Raw genomic sequence first — 23,707 nt, forward strand, 5'->3', positions numbered from 1 at the left:
TCGCTGACAAACTTCCTTTCAGGCAACTTTTTTAGTGTAAATTGGAGCTTTTATTATGGCCTATTTTTACATGATAAAGCACAATTCAGTGCGTTTAATGTAACTTTTGTTTTAGATTTTGAGATTTGAAGCACAATTTTTGGCCCAGGATCAAGTGTGCCTGGAAAACTTTCAAAACTGGAAAGCTATCAAACATAAACATACTTTGAAGTCAACATATGTGACTGGTTAAAATAGACTAAGGATATCATATTGGTTAGCAAATGAAAGAACAGGGCTGTCATTGTACATTGTTGGCAAAAGGTAGCAGCAATTATGTTGAGTGATGGTGGACAAGTCTGAGCTGCCATATATAAACTACCACAAAAATATATCTTGTCCGGTCACTCCGGTTAGGACATTGGGAAATACATAGGCCTCAGCTTAAGTCTTTATTTGTTGAATATGATCCTCTACTTGAGTGAAAAAAAATTTTTTTATGAAGCCCATGTTTTATGGGTTTGGTGGTAAGTATTGTTTCATTTTCCCCTACTTACATGTTTTTCATAACTGGCGTTTCTCTTGTAAGTGGGTCAGTCATAGGAAGGTTGGTATTATATAGGTCTGTCTCTTCACCGAATTCCTTAAAGTACGATTGACAACACTTGTTTGGGGAAGACAGAAATGAATAATTAGAATGAGGCTGTAAAATTATATTGAAATTCTGTTTGTTATGTATTAAAATGTTTTGTAGACGAATCCCATAGCCATACTTGGTCTGCATGACCTATTAACCAATAAAAATACTACAGAGCTTTGTATCCCTTAGAACTTTCTAGTGTCCTTAGCTCTACCTCTCATTTGATGCTTTGTGAGGAGAAATCTGCATTTAACAAAAGAACAGGCTCAATAAAGCTAGTGATTCCTATGACCAGAGCTTTCTGTTTTTCAAGCCAATCAGCTTGAAGGGTTATTTAAATAAGAGCTAACAGTTTCGAGTAAACCGTTGCAACAGATGTCTGTGCTCCTGTGTGTATCACTCCAGTCGAGAAATGGAGACTTGGCCCCTGTGTGGTCAGTCAGTCTTCACTCCCCCCGACTCCTCCATCCAGGCACCCACTAATCTCCACTATGACTCAAGTCGATGATTTTACCTGTTCTAGAAGTTCATTGACATGAAAACCTGCTGTACAAACATTTTTTAAAACGGATTTCTTTCTTTCTTAGAGATGTATTCTATATTACTTGCTCTTTTTTATTGCTCTCTTCTCCCTGGGGGCTTTGAGACCTGATACGGAGCTGTTGGTGTAGAGCAGCAGTTCTCAACCTGTGGGTCGTGACCCCTTTGGTGGTCGAACGACCCTTTCACAGGGGTCGCCCGATTCATAACAGTAGCAAAATTACAATTATGAAGTAGCAACGAAAATAATTTTACGGTTGGGGGGGGGGTCACCATAGCATGAGGAACTGTCTGAAAGGGTCACAGCATTAGGAAGCTTGAGAACCACTGGTGCAGAGGGCTGCAAGTTAGGCTGTTAATCACCAGGTCAGCAGTTCAGAACTGTCAGCTGTCCCACTGGAGGTAGATAAGACTTTCTGTTCCCGTAGCGATGTACAGCCTGGAAACCCATCAGGGCAATTCTACTCTGCCCTGTATTGACTCAATGGTAGTGAGTTTGAGTTTTTTCTCCCCAATATTTTTCTCAGAGCTTCAGCTGCTCGGGCATTCCCCATCTCTATCTAATCTCTGCGTCCAACTTAGTAAGACCACCAGACGGAGGGCTCCTTCTCCCTGCACAGTGTTTCAGAAAGGTGGGGTGGTGGTAAGGTCCCCATTTGTTGCTGTTCTCTTGTTTCACAGCTCGACGTCACTTGTGGTTCATTATGGAAATGGCCAGAAGAGACATAGCTTAAGAGGTGAGTGTAGAATGGAACGGAGGTGGAAATCAAGTGTTAGAAGAGGAAGTTATGAGCAAGGTCAAGTATGAGTACAGGACAGGAGGCAAAATGATTCAGAACCAGGTTAAGCTGTTGCAAGCTGGCTTCCATGGGATTTGAATATCAATTCCTTTATTCAACCTCTTCTGTGTTAGAAACCAAAACCACACTCACTGCCATCAAGTTGATTACAACTCACAGTGACGCTGTAGGATAGAGTAGAGCTGCCTCTGTGTATTTTCAAGGGTGTAAAGCTTTATGGGAATAGAGAGCCTCATCTTTTTTCCCTGGAGCAGCTGGTGGATTCAAACCACCGATTTAGTGGGTAAGAGCCCAACTCCTAACCCACTGTGCCAGGGGGCCTACTTCTGTGTTAGGTAGGTCCTGGGTAAACTGGGGAATGCCGCCCGTTTGCAGATAATATGCTCTCCTGTGTCGCAGAAGTAGGCATGCCTGAAGAGGAGACACGATCAAAGAAACAAACATGAATGACTAATATCAAATAGTGTTAGCTGCCACGGAGAAAACAAAAGCGCAGGGTAGCAACGATGAAACATATAACTTTCCTCTAGTCCTTAAATGCTTCCTCCCCCCACTATCATGATCCCAATTCTACCATACAAATCTGGTTAGACCAGAAGATGTACCTAGATACAGATAGCAACTGGAAACGGAATACAGGACAGATGACTCCTTCAGCACCAGTGGTGAGAGTGGCAATGCCTGGGGGGTGGAGGGAATGTGGGGTAGAAAAGGGGAACTGATTACAAGAATCTACATATAGTCTCCTCCCTGGGGGATGGACAGCAGAGAAGGGGGGGGGGATGTCAGACAGTGTAACATATGACAAAATAATTTATGAATTATGAAGGGTTCATGAGATAGGGGGCAGTGGGGAGGGAGAGGGGAAATGAGCAGACGATATTAGGGCTCAAGTAGAAGGCAAATGTTTTGGCAACAAATGTACATATGTGCTTGAAACAATAGATGTATGTATGGATTGTGATAAGAATTGTACGAGCCCCCAATAAAATGAATTTTAAAAAAGATGTAGATAATAAACAACAAAAACAAAAAAATCTACATGGCTGTACCAAGGTGGAAGGCCCTGTCTGAGATCGTGTCTGAGAGTTAGGCAGGACTCAATTGTATCCTATCTAATGAATCATGCTAAGAATTTATGCCAAGCACAGTAGGATTTTTAAACATTGCAATACCTTAATTAGTGTTCTGTTTTTCTACTTCATATTTCACTACTTGAGCTCTCTGAGTTCTGATATCCTGATGGCTACACAGAAGCTCACAGACAAAATTCAAGATTATGAAGGATTTATTACAGATGTTAACAAGTTGTAATGCTAGTGAAAATGCTCAGGGTGGTAGATGACCAGGACCTGTTACAACTTTTCTGATTGGCATACCACTCTGCTCTAAGCCTCAACGGGAAGACTTTCAGCTTAACCTCCATGAGTCAGCAAACCCTGCTCCCTGAATTAAGTACCCAGAGGGCATCCCATTCCAGTAACCCTCAGCCCAGAGGCATTCAGCTCCACTTCTTCCATGGTCAACAAGTCCAATTTTCCCAATTAAGTGCCCAGAGGCACCCCACTCAGCAAGCCAGCCTCCTGCACAGAAGCAGTAGGCTTTACTTGCTTATGGCTGCGGGAAGTAGAACATACATCACTCTATTCCATGTTGTGCCTCATGGTTCTGTCTCTGATTCTCCGATGATAGAGCTGTCCTTTGCATCCAGGAGGTTCACTGCACAGGAATCGTGGATTCCTCCTCCTGCTTCTCTGAGAGTTTATTTTATATACAATAGGATGCCACTTCAGGGAATCCTGTTATCAATTACTCACAGGTGAATCCCATCAGTAGCCTACCAGATCCATACAGGGAGAGGTGGTATGGTGGGAGTTGGTTGGAAGAGCCACCCTAAATAATTCACTGCCCTTTTAAACAGGATATGGGTTGTATTTTAAGATCACTCAGGCTGCTCTACAAAATATGCTGTTGTAAGAGGGGAAAGTGGAGAAATTAATTAAGCAATTAGCAGAAGTCTAAGCAAGGAACAAGGAGTCCTAGTAGCACAGTAGTTCAAGCACTTGGCTGCTAACCAAAGATTGGCAGTTTGAATCCCGCCCCCCTCGACACCCTCAGCCACAAAAGCTGTAACAGTCTGCTTCCATCAAGATTATGGCCTTAACAAATGACATTTATAGAGGTCTAAATACATGTATGTATATATGTAAAAATATTTATATATGATGATGGGGAAATAGATCTATGTGCATATAGTTATAGGTTTAGTATTAAGGTAGCAGATGGACATTGGGCCTCCATTGAAGCACTCTCTCAATGCAAGAATACTTTGTTCTATTAAACTGGCATTCCATGATGCTCACCTTCCCAACACGATTGCTGAAGAGAAGGCAGGTGCATAAGCAAATGTGGTGAAGAAAGCTGATGGTGCCCGGCTATCAAAGATAATAGCGTCTGGGGTCTTAAAGGCTTGATAAACAAGCAGCCATCTAGCTCAGAAGCAACAAAGCCCACACGGAAGAACACACCAGCCTGCGTGATCACGAGGTTTCGAAGAGATCAGTTATCAGGCATCAAAGAACAAAAAATCATAGCATTGGGTGCACACCTCCATGGTATGATTGCTGAGGACAAACGGGTGCATAAGCAAATGTGGCGAAGGAAGCTGATGGTGCCCAGCTATCAAAAGGTATAGTGTCTGGGGTCTTAAAGGCTTGAAGGTAAACAAGCGGCCATCTAGCTGAGAAGCAACAAAGCTCACATGGAAGAAGCACACCAGTCTGTGCCATCATGAGGTGTTGAAGGGATCAGGTATAAGACATCATCAGAACAAAAAAATCTTACCATAGTGAATGAAGGGGGAAGTACAGAGTGGAGACCCATTTGTCGGCCACTGGAGATCCCCTTGCAGAGGGGTCTAGGGGAGGAGATGAGTCAGGATGCGATATAGCACCGATGAAGAATACAACTTTCCTCTAGTTCCTAAATGCTTCCCCGCCCCCACTATCATGATCCGAATTCTGCCTTGCAAGTCTGGCTAGAGCAGAGGATGTGCACTGGTACAGATAGGAACTGGAGGCACAGGGAATCCAGGGCAGATGATCCCTCAGGACCAGAGGTGTGAGTGGCGGTACTGGGGAAGTAGAGGGAGAGTGGGTTGGAAAGAGGGAACCAATTATTAGGATGTACATGTGACCTTGTGCCTGGGGGATGGGCAACAGAAAAGGGGGTGAAGGGAGACGTTGGACAGGTCAAGATATGACAAAATAATAATTTATAAATTATCAAGGGCTCATGAGGGATGGGGGAGCAAGGAGGTAGGGGAAAAAAACCAGGATCTCATGCCAAGGGCTTAAGTGGAGAGCAAATTCTTTGAAAATGATGAGGGCAATGAGTGTACAAATGTGCTTTACACAATTGATGTATGTATGGATTGTGATAAGAGTTGTATGAGCCCCTAATAAAACGTTTTTTTTTTTAAAAAGAACTGATACCAAGGGCTCAAGTAGAAAGAAAATGTTTTGAGAATGATGATGGCAACAAATGTACAAATGTGCTTGATACAACTGATGTATGGATTGTTATAAGAACTGTAAGAGCCCCCAGTAAAATGATAATTAAAAAAAATAAAAATACCATATGACCCAGCAATTCCACTCCAACATATAGATTCCAAGGATTGAAATAATTAATTACATATATTTTGCCACAATTGAATAGTAATAATCATTACACTGAACAAAAAGTCATATCACAATAAATGAGGAGGAGTGCAGAGTGGGGACCCAAAGCCCATCTGTAGGCAACTGGACATTCCCTTACAGAAGGTTCACGGGGAGGAGATGAGCCAGTCAGGGTGCAGTGTAGCAATGTAGAAACATACAACTTTCCTCTAGTTCTTTAATACTTCCTCTCCCCCCACTATCATGATCCCAGTTCTACCTTACAAATCCGGATAGACCAGAGGATGTACGCTGGTACAGATAGGAACTGGAAACACAGAGAATCCAGGACAGATGAACCCTTTAGGACCAGTGGTGAGAGTGGCGATACCAGAAGGGTAGAGGGAAGGTGGGGTAGAGAGGTAGAATCAATTACAAGGATCTACATATAACCCCCTCCCAGGGGACGGACAACAGAAAAGTGGGTGAAGGGAGATGTTGGTCAGTGTAAGACATGAAATAATAGTAATAATTTATAAATTATCAAGGGTTCATGAGGGATGGAGGGTGGGGGTGGGAGGAGAAAATAAGCTGATACCAAGGGCTCAAGTACAAAGCAAATGTTTTGAGAATGTTGATGGCAACAAATGTACAAATGTGTTTGACACAATTGATGTATGTATAGATTGTGATAAGAATTGTACAAGCCCCTAATAAAATGATTTTCTAAAAGCTTATGGCCTTCGAAACTCTGGATGCAATTTTCCTCTGTCTTATAGGGTTGCTGTGAGTCAGAATCCACTCATCAGCAGTCAGTTAAGCAAGGGATGGTAAGAAGGTAGTAGGAATGATGAAATTGACATATCAAGTAACAATGTATTACAAGCAACTACTGAACTGAATTATTTATTCACATTTTGATTTTTTTGTTTAATAACCAAATCTTCAGTAATCCACTTTCCAGTAGTCTTGAGGGCTGGACTTCACGTTTCTGGTCAATGATCTGAAGGAAGTCAGTGGAGACTTAAAACAGCATGGAGACTCTGCAAATGGGTTTAGGGCTTTCACTGTCCTCCCTGTCCTTCTACAATGAAGGTTTCAATGATTTTTTTCAGTGATTCTGAGCCATGCTTTTTAATTTAACTTAGTATATCTTATATGCCTTTTAATTTAATGGGATTCTGCTTCCCATATTGCTCTATAGCTTTTTTTTTTTTAATTATTTTTTATTTTTTAACAAATTATTGGGGCTGATACAATTCTTTTCACAGTTCATACATATACATACATCAATTGTATAAAGCACATCTGTACAGTCTTTGCCCTAATCATTTTTTTCTCCTCTTTTCTTCATTTACATTTTATTAGGGACTCCAACAACTCTTACCACAATCCATACATATACATACATCAGTTGTATAAAGCACACCCATACATTCCCTGTCCCAATCATTCTCAAGGCATTTGCTCTTCACTTAAGCCCCTTGCATCAGGTCCTCTTTTTTTTTTCCCCCCTCCCTCCCTTTTCCCCCCTCCCTCATATGCCCTTGGTAATTTATACCTCGTTATTTTGTCATATCTTGCCCTATTCGGGGTCTCCCTTCCCCCCTTCTCTGCTGTCCCTCTCCCAGGGAAGAGGTCACATGTGGCTCCTTGTAATCAGTTCCCCCTTTCCAACCCACTCACCCTCCACTCTCCCAGCATCGTCCCTCACGCCCTTGGTCCTGGAGGTATCATCCACCCTGGATTCCCTGTATCTCCAACCCTCATATGTACCAGTGCACAGCCTCTGTCCTGTCCAGCCCTGCAAGGTAGAATTCGGATCATGGTAGTTGGGGGGAGGAAGCATCCAGGATCTGGGGGAAAGCTGTGTTCTTCATCGATACTACCTCACACCCTAATTAACCCATCTCCTTTCCTAAGCCCCTCTATGAGGGGATCTCCATTGGCCGACACTTGGGCCTTGGGTCTCCACTCTGCACTTCCCCCTTCATTTAATATAATATATATATACGCATACATATATACATATACACATATATACACATACATACACACACTTATATCTTTTTTTTTTTTTTTGCATGATGCCTTATATCTGGTCCCTTGGGCACCTCGTGATCGCACTGGCCGGTGTGCTTCTTCCATGTGGGCTTATTTGTTTCTGAGCGAGATGGCCGCTTGTTCACCTTCAAGCCTTTAAGACCCCAAACACTATCTCTTTTGATAGCCGGGCACCATCAGCTTTCTTCACCACATTTGCTTGTGCACCCATTTGTCTTCAGCGATCCTATCATGGAGGTGTGCAGTCAATGATATGATTTTTTGTTCTTTGATGCCTGGTAACTGATCCCTTTGGGACCACTCGATCCCACAGGCTGGTGTGTTCTTCCATGTGGACTTTGTTGCTTCTGAGCTAGATGGCCGCTTGTTTATCTTCAAGCCTTTAAGACCCCAGTCACTATCTCTTTTGATAGCCGGGCACCATCAGCTTTCTTCACCACATTTACTTGTTCACCCATTTTGGCTCCAGCTGTTGTGTCGGGAGAGTGAGCATCATAGAGTTCCAATTTAATAAAAGAAGGTATTCATGCATAGAGGGAGTGTTTGAGTAGAGGCCCAAGGTCCTTCCGCCACCTTAATACTTGACCTATAAATATAGACACAAAGATCTATTTCCCCAACCTCCTATATATATTTGCATGTACATGTCTTTGTCTAGACCTCCATGAATGCCCTTTGACTCCTAGCTCTTTCCTCCATCTCCCTTGACCTTCCTCCTGCCCTACTACCATGCTTCATTGCCACCTGGGCTAGAGTATACCTCTTCTCTAAGCAACCTTACCCTTGATCATTTCCCACCAGGCCTGCCACTCCCCCTTCTCTACCCTTTGGGGTCCCATGTTTTTCCCTTGTCCCTGGGTTTGTTAACACCACTTCCTTACCCCCCCCTACCCCCCACCCCAAGTCCCCCCGGAACTGTCGGTCCCGTTGTTTTTCATCCAGATAGTTCATCCAGCCTGTCCTATTCAGACAGACCTGTGGAGTCACTAACATGCACGAAAACTAGACAGAGGAACACAAAGCAACAGTATACAACCAGACAACAAAACAACCAAAACAAACCACTGAAAAAGAACAGAACAAAACAGTTCACAAGAGAAAAGCTTGTAGTTAGTTCAGGGATCTTTGCTGGCCCTTAGGAGCGTTTTCCAGTCCAGTCTGTTGGGGCACCACGCCCTGGCCCCAAAGTCCACTTTCAGCATTCCCTGGGGACCTTGCCACTCCATTCCCTTGCTGTTCCGCTGCATTCCCCCAGTGCATTGCCTCGGTGTGGTGGGATCAGGTCAGGTGCAATTCCCACACTGTGTCTCCGGTGCTGTCCCCTGTATCGCCCTTAGTCACTGAGGGGCATCATGTCTCATAGTAGGGCCAGCCATGTTGTTCTCTCTGTGGACTGGCTGCTCTACTCAGGAACATCATCATCACGGCCTGGTGGGCCAGGCTGTGTTCCACTCTCTCCTCCTGCCCCTTCATCTGCTCCCGTGTGCTCTGATCAAATATGTCCATCTCCCATAGCTGCAGGGTCAATGTCGTCCTTTGGAACAAGTTCTTTTCGGGGGAGGGGCAGGAATCCACTTAATTTATGGTGCTGGGGCCTGCCTCCCAGACCTCTCTGCTCTATAGCTTTTATCAAAGGTCTATAATTCATTTTATTTCTCCATTTCTAACAGTTTCAATGGCTAAGAATCCATCTCGTTCTTAAATACCATCTGATTCAATGTTTTAAATATGTTTGAGAGTTGTGCGATCATCACCACAATCCGTTTTAGAATGTTTTCTTCATTCTTGTCCTCATTTAACTGATCCTGAATTTCATATTAAGAAAATCATAAACCTCAATCCAAGTGAAAGCAGGAGATTGTAAAGATTAGAACAAATAAAAAGGGCTCAAATGGTCATGTTAACATGTATCCTAATTATATCTGTAGTAATCTGCTTTCCAGTGCATTGTTTTGAAGGAAAGACTGACTGTTCCCCTCCCTGGTCAGTGGTCTGAGGGAATGCACTGCCTAAGCTGTGTGGGGCCTCGGCAGATGGGTTTTGGACTTTTCAGTGTCATCCATAGCCTTCTGTAAGCCACGTGCTCAGAATTTAAGCTCTCTAGTATAAGTCCCTCCTCAGATCTTGGGTTTTCTTAATTGTAGTCCTTGGATCACACAGGTGGTGTGCTCCTTCCAGATGGATTTAACTGGCACCTCACTTAGATGGCTTCTTGTTTTAAGACAAACCTTTAAGACTTCAGATGCTATTAATTCTGATAGCCAAACAATCTGATTTCTTTAGCACACTTTGCTTTATAGCACTCATATTTTCGGTGGTCATTTCATGAGGGCAAGTATTGAGCAGGGAATATCATGAAACTCATTGTTCTTAGATTAGAGCTTACAGTTCAATGTATGCTGGAAATGCACTGTACATCTAAAGTTTATATGTATCCTTGATGTACTTTTGAGGCAGCATTATTGGTTTGTTGAGAAATACTTTAAGTAACCTCCTTGAGACATTTGATAATTCTAATAATTAGCCAATGGTATAGAATTTAAAGTATTATTGAGAAAAGGGAAAAATAAAAATTTAGGAAAACTTTTTAGGGATATTCAATACACAGGTTAAAAACTTAAGTAACTGAATACTGCTTAAGAAAGCAATGAAGGATGAAGGTGCTCTGGTGCTGGTAGGGATGGGCTGCTAACCATACAAAACAACGAGGCTTAGACACAGGCAGAAATCTCACACTCATTCACCAAGGCAGAAGTATGTCTGCAGGACTAAGACCTGTCACAAGAAGCAAGGAAACGATGACAATAGCAAGCATATGGTAGTCCAAGGTGACCAGATTTTAGCATTGGTAAAGTGGGACACCATTGGCGGGGGGGGGGGGGGGGGTTGTCATGATTAAAAATTTGGTCTATATGGAGCAACAAAAATTTTCATAGACTGCAAAAATAATAATTAAAAATCTATTTAAAACAATGCAAAAATAGTATTGTAATATTTTTAAATCTCAACATAAGTACAATTTACAAATATAATACATTAAAATTATAGTATTTTATTCTTTGGCATATTTCTCATTTGAGTGAGTTTTTTTAGTAGATTGCTATCGTTTAAAAGGTCATAAAATTTTTCACAAGAATTTGTTAAATTATATTTCACACATAAAATGGCTTTCAAAGTCTCAACATTTAATTGTTATTTTTCTGATGTCCACACTTTATTTGCTGTAGAAAAAACGCGTTCAGTCACTGGTAAGGACATTACTGTATGGAACATGGTTTGTTTCAAAATGATGAAACATTTCTAGCCATTTGTTCTCTATTGTGATTTTTGCTGATGCCCAAGATTTAACCTTTTCCTTATCAATATATATATTTTTAATAATGATAACTCATTAAAAATCATTTTTGGAAATATTACTTTATGGGAAATTTTGAGTAATATCAAATGATTTTTTTCACATCATTCCAATTAAGTTCTTGTTTTAATGTAACCCAATGAAAATGTTCAATATCATTGTAATGTACCGTCCACTCTTTTAAATAATCTAGACTGTGATTCATGATATCTGCACGATTTATTGCACCTTGTTCTTCTTGCTGGCTTATACTATTACGGATAGTTAACGGAAGAAAATTATTTTCTAACCGCTCTTGACACTGAAATTTTAAAAATTAACTTCATTTGCTACTTCGATTACCGAAATTTTGTCACCTTCAATAAGTTTTATAGCATTTTGAAAAAGAGCTGCTTGATTGTGTACCAACTCTAGCCAAAATGTGAAGATTCTTTGTCAAAAAACTCTTCTAAAAATCTAGGACATTTATCTTGTAATAGAAAGTAGCATTTCAAAGGATTGTATATTTTCAAAATTCTTTTCAACAGCTGGCAAAAGAGCTAGCCGGCGCGTTTTACTGTATCCAAGTATTTTTTGATATTTGACATCTGCAGTTTCACAAAATTCTTTAAGCATTTCAGCGCACACAGTGTATATATAGAAATAAGTATATTTTAATAACAATATTTTCCACATCTACGGGCAACAAATCAGCAGCTGTTTGAATGGCATTATGTATTATGTGCGCTGCACAACCAACACCAATAATGTTTTGATTAAGGTTTTTGTTTAATTTATAAAAAATGTTATTTGTACCTCTTCTCGCTTTTCCTCCAAAATTTACATTCGTGTTGTCTGTACAATATGCAATCATTTTATGTTTTAAATTGTTTTTTTCCAAAATATTAATAATGGAACTGCGAATTATTTCAGAAGTTTCACCGGGCACAGAAACGAAATCTAAAATTCTAATTTTTATTCCAGTTTCCGAATCAAAAAATCTAATAATGGTTGGAAATAACTTTATATCCTTATGATTAGATGCGTCAGAATATGTGGATATAAAATTAATTTTTTCTAGAATTTTGTTTAATTCTGAAAATGGATATGGGGAAAGCACATTACACACAATTGCCTTGGATTTTGTTCTAGCACAGGCAGACTTTTTGTTGATTAACTTTTTGACAACTTTTGATGTACAGTCCATAGATCTGAAGGAATGTTACACACAATTGCCTTGGATTTTGTTCTAGCACAGGCAGACTTTTTGTTGATTAACTTTTTGATAACTTATGATGTACAGTCCATAGATCTGAAGGAATGATTGTGATTAGTAGCATGAAAAGACATAAGTCCTTCTGCTAATGCTAATTTCTTTTCTTCGTCTCCATAAGTTGTTTTCCAAAAAAATTCCTGTATTTTGGAGGAAGATGCAGCAGTATTTAAATATCTTTTATGTTTGTGTGTCTCCAAGTGCTTTGAAATATCATTCTTCCCGCCGTGCGAAATAAAAAATTCACCATTACATTTCTCACATTTTACCCTGTAATCGCTTTTGGTTTTTTTAATAAAAGGAAATTCACTTATATCATCGTTGAATTTGCATCCTCTTTTCTTACTCATTATGTTAAAAATCTAAAAAAAATAATTTAAAATTATATTATAAATTATATACATATTGCTTAAAACACAGCAAGTAGGTACATAATTACATGAACATATTTTATTGTTAGTTTATAAATTAAATTAATTTGATTGTTATAAAATAACGATATATTTTTAATTATTTTAATTTTAATCCTAGATATCTTTAAAAAATTTTATATTTCTAAATAATCACAAAGCTAACTTGTATTATATTTTTCTCTGAATTTGCCGTAATGTAATTCATAAGTGTCACTTTCAAGGCCGGCGCTAGACTTTTTGCTGCCACTATAAAATATAAATAATATGAGTACTGTCTATTAAATTCAAGAAAATGTATGTATTTATGAAATAAATACATAAATTACCTAAATTATCTGAATAGCTGATTTTTTGGCATCACTTGTTTAACCAGCACTAGCATGCAGTATGATGTGTATCGTCTGAGAGACAGTTACAAAATGTTTTCGTCGTTGCCAATGCCAAAAAATGCCATTGTTCATTAAGTCCAAACAATGGTGGTCGAATTCTAACAACTGATCAACAATGCGAACTTTGATAAGCAGTTCTCAATAATCAGTTCTCAACAATTATTTGTTAAAGTTCAACATTATAAAATTAACAGAAGTGATATAAAACTCATATCCTGGCGAAATAGCCACATGGCAGCTGAAAACCATATATTTCTTTCCCGTTCTCCTGCCATTCCCTAGCCTGTCGTGCATTCTTTCCAAAAATCGGGACTTTTAAAAAACGCCCCGGGGCGTGGGACAAATTGTTAAAAATCAGGACTGTCCCGCTAAAAGCGGGACGTCTGGTCACCTTACTACCAGTTAGTCTTAACTTGCCAATTATTGGTGAACTGAACTATTTTAAAGTTACTCGTGGGTGTAGGTTAGCTGAATATGCTTTTTAACAGTATGGCTACAATATTTATCTATGATCTCTAAAATCCCCCAATACTAGTTTACATGATGTGAGAATTTTAGAATTAAAAACAACTTGGTGCTACAAGATTCGGATAGATTGACGGTATACTCTCTTTACGATGGCAGTTGTCTTTAAGAGCATCCAGTCACAAACACGCGGTCTAGTTTAAAAGTTTCCAGTGGGGCCTTCATTACAGTGGGTTCTGTTGAAAGCTCTGCCATTGAACACTGTCATTTCTAGAAGAAATGCTTTCGAGGTCTTCCAGTCCGTGTGTGTGTCTCGTGTATATCCGTGCATCAGCAAATAGTTAGGTATTGGTCACCTCGTACACAGAGGGATGCAAAAGGTTCCTGGGAAACTCCATTCTCTTTTAGTTCCATTTTCCCACAGACTTTTGAAGTCCTCTCGTGTTAAATAGAGATGTCGATACACGCACACGCACACGCCCACCCCGTGGTGGCATAACCTTGCCTTCGGGAGACTTGGAATCTAGAAGGAGAGGTAGGTAAGTGACGGCTGCTGCATAAGGTGCCGTGGAACGTCCCAGAGGAGCGCCTAGACCTACTTTAGTCTGAGCGTGAGCATGATGTATGGGGAGAAATGATCCGGTAAAACTTCTGAGGTGATGTGATATTTAGTCTAAGACTGGACAAATGAGTAGGAATTAGCTTAAAACCTTTCCCTTGAGTCAAAGAAATATTCAACTGAATTACAAAGCATAGAAACAGATGTCCATGTTATTATCATCCAAGTTCTTGTGAAATAATTATTATTTTAGACTTCTATGATGTGGGGCGTGTGTGTGCATGCGCGTGTTTCTGTGTGTCCAGGCGGGTGTCCTTATAAATGAGGACACATAGAGCCACTTGGTAACGAGCACTGGTGCAGTGAGTGAGCACTTGGCTGCTAACGGAAAGGTCAGTCCACTAGCCACTCAACGGGAGAGAGAGAGCCGCCTGCATCCACGAAGAGGCCCAGCCTTGGAAACGCATCTGCTCGATGGCATCAGTGACTTTATGTTCAGATGAAACGTAAAAGCTGTGCTCTGCTGGTTGCTGCTGTGGGGCCATGGTGTCGATCCATCCTCTATTTCATTGACCCTCTACCAAGCAACTTGTCCTTTTCCAGGGCCTGGCCCCTCCTCCAACCTATGCAGAGTATTTCAGACAAAGTCTCGCCATTCTTGCTTCGCAGTAGCATCCTGGCTGTACCTCTTCCGACACAGATTTGTTGTTGTTGTTCTGGCACTCCCTGATACATTCAGTGTTCGCCGTCAACACCATAATTCAAAGATTACCGTTCCTTAGTCTTCCTTATTCATTGTCCAGCCTCCATGTACATATTAGGTGATCGAAAAGAAAACTGTGTTTATATCTGGGTACCTGGGAATAGACTGCTCTGTGTGACCACCTTTTGGATCGCTTGAAAAACTTCCCTGCAAGTTGAGACCAGGACAGTACTGGACTCCCGGTCACTTCCCTGCATCCCCGTCAAAGACATGGTCCGGGGAGCACCCTGCTCTGGTGCTTATTCCCCTCCCCTAAGACCCTCTCAGCAACTTGCTGCTGTTGCCAGGATTTTGCTGGATTTGCTACTGTTGTTGTAAGTTAATTCAAACAGACATACTTCCCTATAGGAAAACAGTGATAATAGCAGCTCACAGGAATCAACCTTATTTTTTCCATCAGATCCTGAAATTTTTAAAGCAGAATTGTGCTTTGAAAGGGCTGCAGCGACAAACCTGCCGCACCTGCATGTCTGACCATCTGCAGACATACAGTAGTCGCAGGAAGCGCTTCTGTGCTCTGAAAATTATTTAAAACAATTATTTTTTTTCCCTTTCTGGCATACTGAAACCTCCTCAGTTTCTATTTCTAATTGTAACAACAGGATTGGCAAGTGTTGCTTAATTAGCACCACTTTCGGCTGTACATCTTAATGTACCCATCTAGCGACGTGTTTATTAAGCAAATAAACTCTTGGAATGCATTACTTATGAGGGACAGCTTGGGAAGAAAGCTACCGACAATTCACCTAAGGATTTTTAAAGTATAAAGGGAAGCATGACTTGTCATTCTATGGATATACTAACAGCTTCTTTATGAACCAGGTTCCGCCTAATGGCTGCTCTGTGAACGTAATTTCATGGGACAAGAATATCAGTACAGAATCTGCACATTCACCTGTAGACCTTAGCTATAGCATGCACAGTGATGCATACATAAACCATGCTTGCTGATTTTTGTGGAAATTGAGTATGAACTTTGCTTCTAAGTTACATTTTTCTTCAACTTTTTACTTGAAAAATGTTAGACTTGCTAAAAAGTTACACCCTAGTGTTTTACCATATTTGCTTTCTCTTGCCTTCTTCCTCTTCTTCCTCCCTCTCTCCATGTGTGCACACAGCATCATCTGAAAGTTACAGATAACCCTACAATTATGTAGCATGTCTGTCATGAAATCAAAGACATTCTCCTGCGTCATCCCAATGCCATTATCATACTGAGGTATTTAACATAATTTAAACAGTGTCATCTAACATATACTCCATGTTCATATCTCCTTAATTATTTGGCCCCAAGTTTTCTTTGTAGTTCTTGTTTTCATTTTTAAGCCCCAAATCACCTAGCATATTTTGTTGTCATGTCTTTTTTCTTCTGAAATCTAGAACAGGTGATTGCCTCTGCCACTGCACCCTCTTCCTCCTCCTCACTATTATCACGTGAAGAGTCTAAGCCATTTGGTTTATAGAAGGTATTCTAATTCTGATTGTTGGATATTTCCTTGCTGATTAGATTCAGATTCGATTCTGATTAGATTCAAAATTCAAAAAAATTTGGGTAGGATTACTACGTAGATGATGTTGCGTACTTGTGTTACATCTATTGGATCTCATCAAGAGTCATAACCAAAGGGTTTCAATAAATTAATGGAAAAAGTCCATTATTATCCCGTTCCATTTCTCTAGGGAAGTTTTGAAGCCCCTCGTAGTGTCAAGCGATTCCACTCCTAGCCATGCTATGCGGACACTTTCCCCTCTGGTCGATGAGAAGGACTCTGGATTGTGACTTTGAGAGTCCATGCACATCCCCTCTCCCAGCTGCCCTTCACCTGGGAGCTTTAGCGCCTGCTGATGACCTTTAGTGCCTGGCTTGGTGGTTGTTAAATGGTGATTTCATCGTAACCTGTCATTCTCGTATAAAGGAGAGCCTTTCCTCTTCATTCTCCTTCCTTCGTCATGATGACCTGGCCTCTTGGATTCTTTCTTTGTTTTGTTTTAAATTCCTATGGTATAGTTCATTACTATCGTTAGTGGTTTTTATGCTCATGTGGGCCCTTTATTGGCCACCGAGCATCCACTGCAAGTTGGCACCTTTGAACATTTGCTTTCTGATACTCTAAGCTCGTTTGTGCTTTCTCTGTCTCAGACCCACAGTCGGCCTGAGTCCAGAGTCCAGGCTTCATTTCAGTCGAGGCTGTAATCTAGAAAACAAGATCTGGGCGTGCTGTTGTTAATGCTGCTGAGTGGGTTCAGTGAACAACAGAACAAAACGCCAGCCAGCCTGTGTCATCTCACACTTGTTACATTTGAGCTCATTGTTGCAACTCCTCTTAGTGAGAGTCTTCCTCTGTTTTGTTGTCCCTCCACTTCACCAAGCTTGATGTCTTTTTCCAGGCCCTGGTCTCTTCAGATAACATGTCTAAAGACATCTGTCATACTGCCACCGCTTGCTGCGGGGCTGCTGCTGTGAGGTTGGAAGCTGCCAGCTCACTTCCTGCATTTCAAAGCCAGCAGGGTCACCTTTGGTGAACAGGTTTCAGGGAACTTCCTGTCCAAGAACAGACTAAGAAGAAGGAATAGGAAGAGGGACCAGCCACAGGAAACCTTGTGAATATCAGTGGAACTTTGTCTGATATGGGTATATAAATACATATATATATGTATGTATATATATATATATATATATATATATATATATATATATATATATACACACATACATACATCAGTTCAATTCTGACTCACCCCTTGTATGGTTTCTGAGGTTTGGTAAATCTTTCTGGGAGCAGACAGCCTCATGCTTACAGTTAACAGTTCAAATTCTGACCTGACAGTGCCGCCAGGGCTTCTTGGATGCACCGCTTGCTCCTTTGGTGGTAATGTTTCCAGACCCTTACTTCAGGGCAGAACTCAGGAAAGATACAGTCTTGATTCTTCCTTATTTGAACCTTTGTGAGCATATGCGCCCTAGACTTCCTCCCAAAGGGCAGTACAGGCTACTAATGGGTCCCATCCAGCTGCATAACTTCAGCATCTTCCAGCCAGGCTCTAACTAGAATGTCAGCAGCATTTCCACACTGGTTTTTAATGTGTTTCAATACACACAGTGGCAAACTCCATCCTAGTGCAGGTCCCTGCCTGGCAGTCCACTTATCTTCTGGTTACCAGTCTGCATACCTTTGGTTGCTCCACCCTCGTTTTGATATGTTGTTGTTGTTGTTGTTAGGTGCCAACGCATAGCCGCTTTATGTATAACAGAATGAAAACTCCGCCTTCTCCGGCACCGTCTTCACAAGTGCTGTTACGTTTGAGTCTATTGCAGCCACCGTGTCATTCCATTTCTTTCAGGGGCTTCCTCTTTTCCTCTTATGTAAGCCTTGCTGTTTTTAGGCAAAGTGCCTTATACGAAGGTTATTACTACTCCCCATTTTACACATGAGAGTACCGAAGCATAGAGAAGTTTGGGAATTTGCCCCAAATTCCACAACTAATAGGTAGTAGAGTCGGGATTGAGCCCAAGTAGTGTGTTTACATAGTTTTTGCTCATCACTTACACTGTTAGGCCTTGGGTTTGACAGAGAAGTTGTAGCAGGTCACACTTGACATCAGTGATTTGAATACTATTCGAATTGTTGTAGATTAATTTGGTAGGGGTCCTAGGAAGTCATTGGAGGGTTTTAACTGTGGAGTGATACGAGTGGATGGTGCTGTACAGAGGTGAGTCTTCTGTTGGCTTACTCCTGAGGCAGATTCCTGCAGTAGGATATAGCTATCATGCGTAGGCGTTTCTCTGTGGCTTCACTAAGCTTTGGGGCCAGGGAGTTTGTGAAAGTCAACCTGATTTGGGCCATTGTTGTAAACAATTTCCTTTGTATACCATATTCTTTTGACCACGAGGATCCAGTTCTCTTAAGGAGCCTCAGGGACACTGAGGTCTAGGTGTTGGTTCAGTGATTCAAACTCACCAGCTGCTCAGTGGGAGAAAGACGAGGCTGTCAGCTCCTAGAAAGGGTTACAGAAACCCTGTACGGGGTCCCTATCACTCGATTGACACCGCAGCTGTGGGTTTGCCTGGATGAATATCCAGCTCCTTCGTGTATTTACCCTGGAGAGACATTGGAGTGTACTGCTCCAGATGGAGTTGACGGGACTGCTCTGGAGACAGGAGCTCGGCAGTTGAGTTGTACTATTTCTTGCACATACTCATTTTGTAATAAAGCTTATTATCAGTTTGACTTAACACCATACTCCATCGGGTAGCGGGATTTTCAGGATCACCAAATGTACATGACAGAGTAAACTAGGTGCTGTGCTACCCTGACAGAAACGCATTCCCAAGAGCGCTCAACTACTCCTGCCATAATCGTTCCACTACTTCTCAGCCATATTTATCCTCTAACATTTAGGCAGAATTAAATGGTTGCTAAGTAGATTCTGTATTTTCATGCAAATACTGTGTGCACTATGTAGGGTTTTCCCCAAACCACGCAGCCCCTTCTCAGCTTTCTGTGCGTGCTGTACATATTACAGATGCGTGCACATCATCCCCCGGCTGTGTTAGAGGTGGAACATGTGGCAGTATACCGACAATTACATGCTTTTTGGTTTGCTCTCCACGTCATTCACATACCAGTTTTGTATAGAGATTCCCGCTTAAAAGTATGAAGAAACGCAAACTTAGGGCAATAAAAAAGGAGAGTTTATTTTTATCTGAAAGCTAAACTACCTCACTTGAAGCACCTAAAAAGATATTGTGCAGCCAGAGACATGTGTAGAAGTGACCGTGGTGCCACCCTTGGGTGATGGGGTCAGCTCAATGGCCACCCCTGTCTTGTTCATGTTTTGTATAATAAAGGTTTGTGCCTCTGCTTGGGGGGGGGGAGGGGGAGATACTGTGCAAAACACATGGGTAATTACTGTCTTTTTTGTAGCTGTAACTATCATCTCATGAATTATTCACTTGGAAAAGTAGAAGGACATCATAAAATAATCTCTTGGAGATTTTTGTGTAACACCTTTATTGAGAAATAATTTACGTATTATAAAATACACCAATATGAAGTATAGAAGCCAGTGGGTTTTTTTTAAAGTATATTCTGACAGTTGTACAACCATTAAACCCAACCTACCCAGTGCCGTTGAGTCAATTCTGAGTCATATGGTCACCCTGTACATAGGGTTTTGCCAGGGGAAGCCAGCTCCTAACACATCATCACGGGTCCGGTAGGCACAATTGTACAGCGATAATAAGTAAAGATGATAGTAAAGTCATAGCGAGCATGAGAGCTAGGAGAGTCAAATCATGGAGTCAGACACACTTCATGGTAACAGTGCTCACCTCAGCCCCGCTTGGTGGTCCACGTGGAGAGAGAGATATTTAATGCTAACCAAGGCTTTTATATTCTCAAGTCCCCTAATTACAGGTGAAGACATATGTCACAGGAACGGGTTGTGCTATAGGTAATACAGTAATGGAAGGGGGTGTTCTAGGGATGTCCACACAATAGGCAGAAGAGGGGTTCGGGGTATACATGTGGCAAGGTGGGCGGATCCTAGATTCAGGATGGCAGCTTCACTTTGGAAGTCCTGGAGCTGGTTTGACCTGTTCTCTGGATCTCCATAAGAACCATTAGCAGTGGGGTGTAAACCCCACGTACAGGAACCAAGCTAATGGTCCGCAAGCCATTGTCCCCAGCAGCAGGGAGCAGGCCCACCCCTGTGGTTGCCTCCAGGGAAATAATTTTTATGATTAGCTGCAAGCAGTGTCCTAAATCTAACATATTTGGGGGAGACGACTTGGGAGAAATCTTTGTTTCCCACGGGTTTCCCTTACTGTAAATCTTTATGCGCGCAGAAAGCCGCACGCTTCTCCTGCGGAACTGCTGTCCTTGAGGTTAGCAGCCCAATGTTGACCACATAGCATTTTCCTTACTCCAAAGAAGAGCTCTGTGCACAGTGACAGTCACTTCCACTTCTCCCCTCCTCCCAACCCGTGCAAGTACTCCTCTTTCTCTCTTTAATGAATTTGCCTGTTCTAGTCATTCATATAAATGAAATAATAAGTGAGCTTCTGTGTCATTTATACAATAAGTGTCTTTGTTTCACTTGACATTAGGTTTTCAAAGCTTATCTATATTATAATAGTCATCAATATTTTGCTCCTTTTATGGTTGAATACAGTTTTCAGCAACTACTTCCTTCAGGGAGCCAGTCCCTTCTCCATCAGGATTGGAGGAAGGCTTATTGATTGACAGCTTTCAATATGCAGATGGCACAGCCTTGCTTGCTGAATGTGAGAAGGATTTGAGGCTGAATAAGATCACGGATTGATGCCTTAAGTATGGCTTGTAAGTCGATGTAAAGACCAAAATCCTTAAAGCTGGACCAATAGGTTAACATTGCAATAAATGGAGAAAAGATTGAAGTTGTCAAAGGCTTTGTTTTGTTTGGCTCCATAATCAGTGCTCATGGAAATAGCAGTCAAGAGATCAAAAACCATGTCACAACAGGTAAATCTGCTGCACAAGACCTCTTTAGAGTATTAAAAAGCAAGCCTGACCCACAAGATGGTATTTTCATTTTTGCTATGCATTGAATAAGGAAGACTGAAGAATTGATGTATTTGAATTGTTGGTGCTGGTGAAGAATATTGAAAGTTTCAAGGATTGCTAAAAGGACAAACCTGATCTATCTAGGGCCAGAATGCTCCTTAGAAGAAAGGATGAGGAGACTTCTCTTGTGCTTTGGCTATGTTGCCAGAAGAGGCCAATCCCTGGAGAAGGACATCAGTAGAGGGGCAGTGACAGAGAGGAACGCCTTCAAGGAGATGGATTGACACTGTGGCTGCAACCATGGGCTCAGGCACAGGAACAATTAGGAGGATGGTGCAGGACTGAGTAGTGTTTTGTTCTGTTACTCATAGGGTCGCTATGGGGGGGCTGGAAAGTATATGGGGATACAACTCAGCCTGCCACTTGGAAGCAACAAGGTATAAATCAGGAAGCTTTCACTCAGGACAACTCTCTCAGCCTCTCTCTGCCATGTTAGCAGGCCCTTCTTGGCCATGCAGCCCTCTCTACCTTCTGCCTCTGCTGTAGGCTTCTGTCTTCCTAACTGACCTAACTCATGGCCAGCCTTGCAGCCCACTTGGCTCTCTTAGCGGCTCTCTTACCAGCAGTTTTATACCATTTCCATCAGCTTTGCTGTTGAGTCCCTCTTCCAGACATTTGACCTTGGAAATCAAAGTGTTACAGTGTTACAGCCTTTGACCTCTCTATAAGAAGGGGTCCTCCCCCCAAAAACAAACAAACAAACAAACAACTTTACCTGCTAGGCGAGCATTGTGCAACTCACTCTGAGTTAGTGCACCCAGTGGCATTCCCTGAGAAGGTTCTCTCTGGTCACAGTGAATTTTTGTGTAAAAGCAATGTTGCTTGAACCTCATTTTTGTGATGGCTGATTTAAGAGCTTGGCAGCTGTGAACTTTTGTTTCCTGCTTGGGGAAAAGGCCACAGAAACTGTTGCAAAAAAAAGGTGAAATGTCAATTGATGACAAGTCTCTTTCTGGATATCCATCAACTTCCTGAAGGACAAAAATATCAACTAGTAGTGCATTTGGAGTTCCTTCCACCAGGCTTTCTATTTAGAGGTTCTGAAAAGATTGCTTAACAGTGTGCTATTAAAAAGGCCTGATTTGTGGCAGACGGGGGACTGGTTTTGCCATCGTGACAATGCACCTACCTGCTTGCACAGCCATCTCAGTGCATCAGTTTTTGGCAAAAAAAGACAGCATGCCTTGTCCCATGCACCTGACTCACTTACCTCGGTCCAGGTGATTTTCCCCCCCATGAATGTAGAGGGACATTAAAGGACAGCAGTTTGACCAAGAAGTGAAGAAAAAAAACAAGGGAGGTGCTGTCAGCCATACAAACAGATGAGTTTGAAAAATGTTTCCAAGAATGGACTCGCAGATTTGACAAATGTATTAAGTGTAATGGAGAATACTTTGAAGGAGATAAGGTTGTTTTGTAAAAAAATTTAAACATAGCTTTTTTTTTTGGGTGGGGGTGGTGCCCCCTCATAGTTCTTTTAGAAGCTTCTGCTAGCTGGAACCCGAGGTCTAACTGCTGTGCTCCAGGCTTTGCTTGGTCTTGAGGTTCCTCCTCTCCTCCCTAAAACTATTCTGCAGGGATGGGCACTTAACATTAGCAAACACCTTTCCGTTTCAAGCTGTGGACCTCCCGCAAGGAACATGAACCACACAATCCTCTTATTGAACTATAAGTCACTTCATCTCAATTGAATGATTTTTAAAAAAATCTTTTTTATTGGGGCTCATAAGGCTCTTATCACAATCTGTACATACATCAGTTAAGCAAAGCACCCTTATACATTCGTTGCATCAATTGAATGATTTTACTCATGACTTTTTAAAACTAGTAAGCTGCCCAGTACCTACAAAGAAGCATGAAATAGACCAGTCACAGGGCACTAACCAACCAATCGTTTCTGGCAGAACTACAAATCCCGGGCCAAACCAAACTAAACTCACTGCCATTGGGTCAATTCTAACTCAGAGTGGCCCAAGACAGGGTCTCCAACCATTTCCTCCTGTGGAGTTTGCACTGCCAGCCTGGGGGTTAACAGCCCAACAGCTAACCCACAGTGCCACGAGAAGAAACTCACTGCATTGTGTCACTTTAACACAATAGCATTCTTATTTTGCCAGAAGATTATTTCCATCCAATTTGTGATTTCATAATAAAGGTTTGAGATTCTTCATTCTGCAGCTTGAAAGTCGTGAAGAGGTAGGATGTTGCTTTGAAGACTAAG

The 23,707-nt window shown here is 41.6% G+C and overlaps 1 protein-coding gene across 5 annotated transcripts in view; it reads left to right on the top strand.

Annotated features, from left to right (window-relative positions):
• The window catches only part of CAMSAP2 (calmodulin regulated spectrin associated protein family member 2), a 124,415-nt gene that overhangs the window by 47,444 nt on the left and 53,264 nt on the right, over positions 1 to 23,707 (top strand). The window lies entirely within an intron of this gene.

Source organism: Tenrec ecaudatus, chromosome 1 (assembly GCF_050624435.1).
Source record: "Tenrec ecaudatus isolate mTenEca1 chromosome 1, mTenEca1.hap1, whole genome shotgun sequence".
Taxonomy (NCBI): Eukaryota; Metazoa; Chordata; class Mammalia; order Afrosoricida; family Tenrecidae; genus Tenrec; species Tenrec ecaudatus.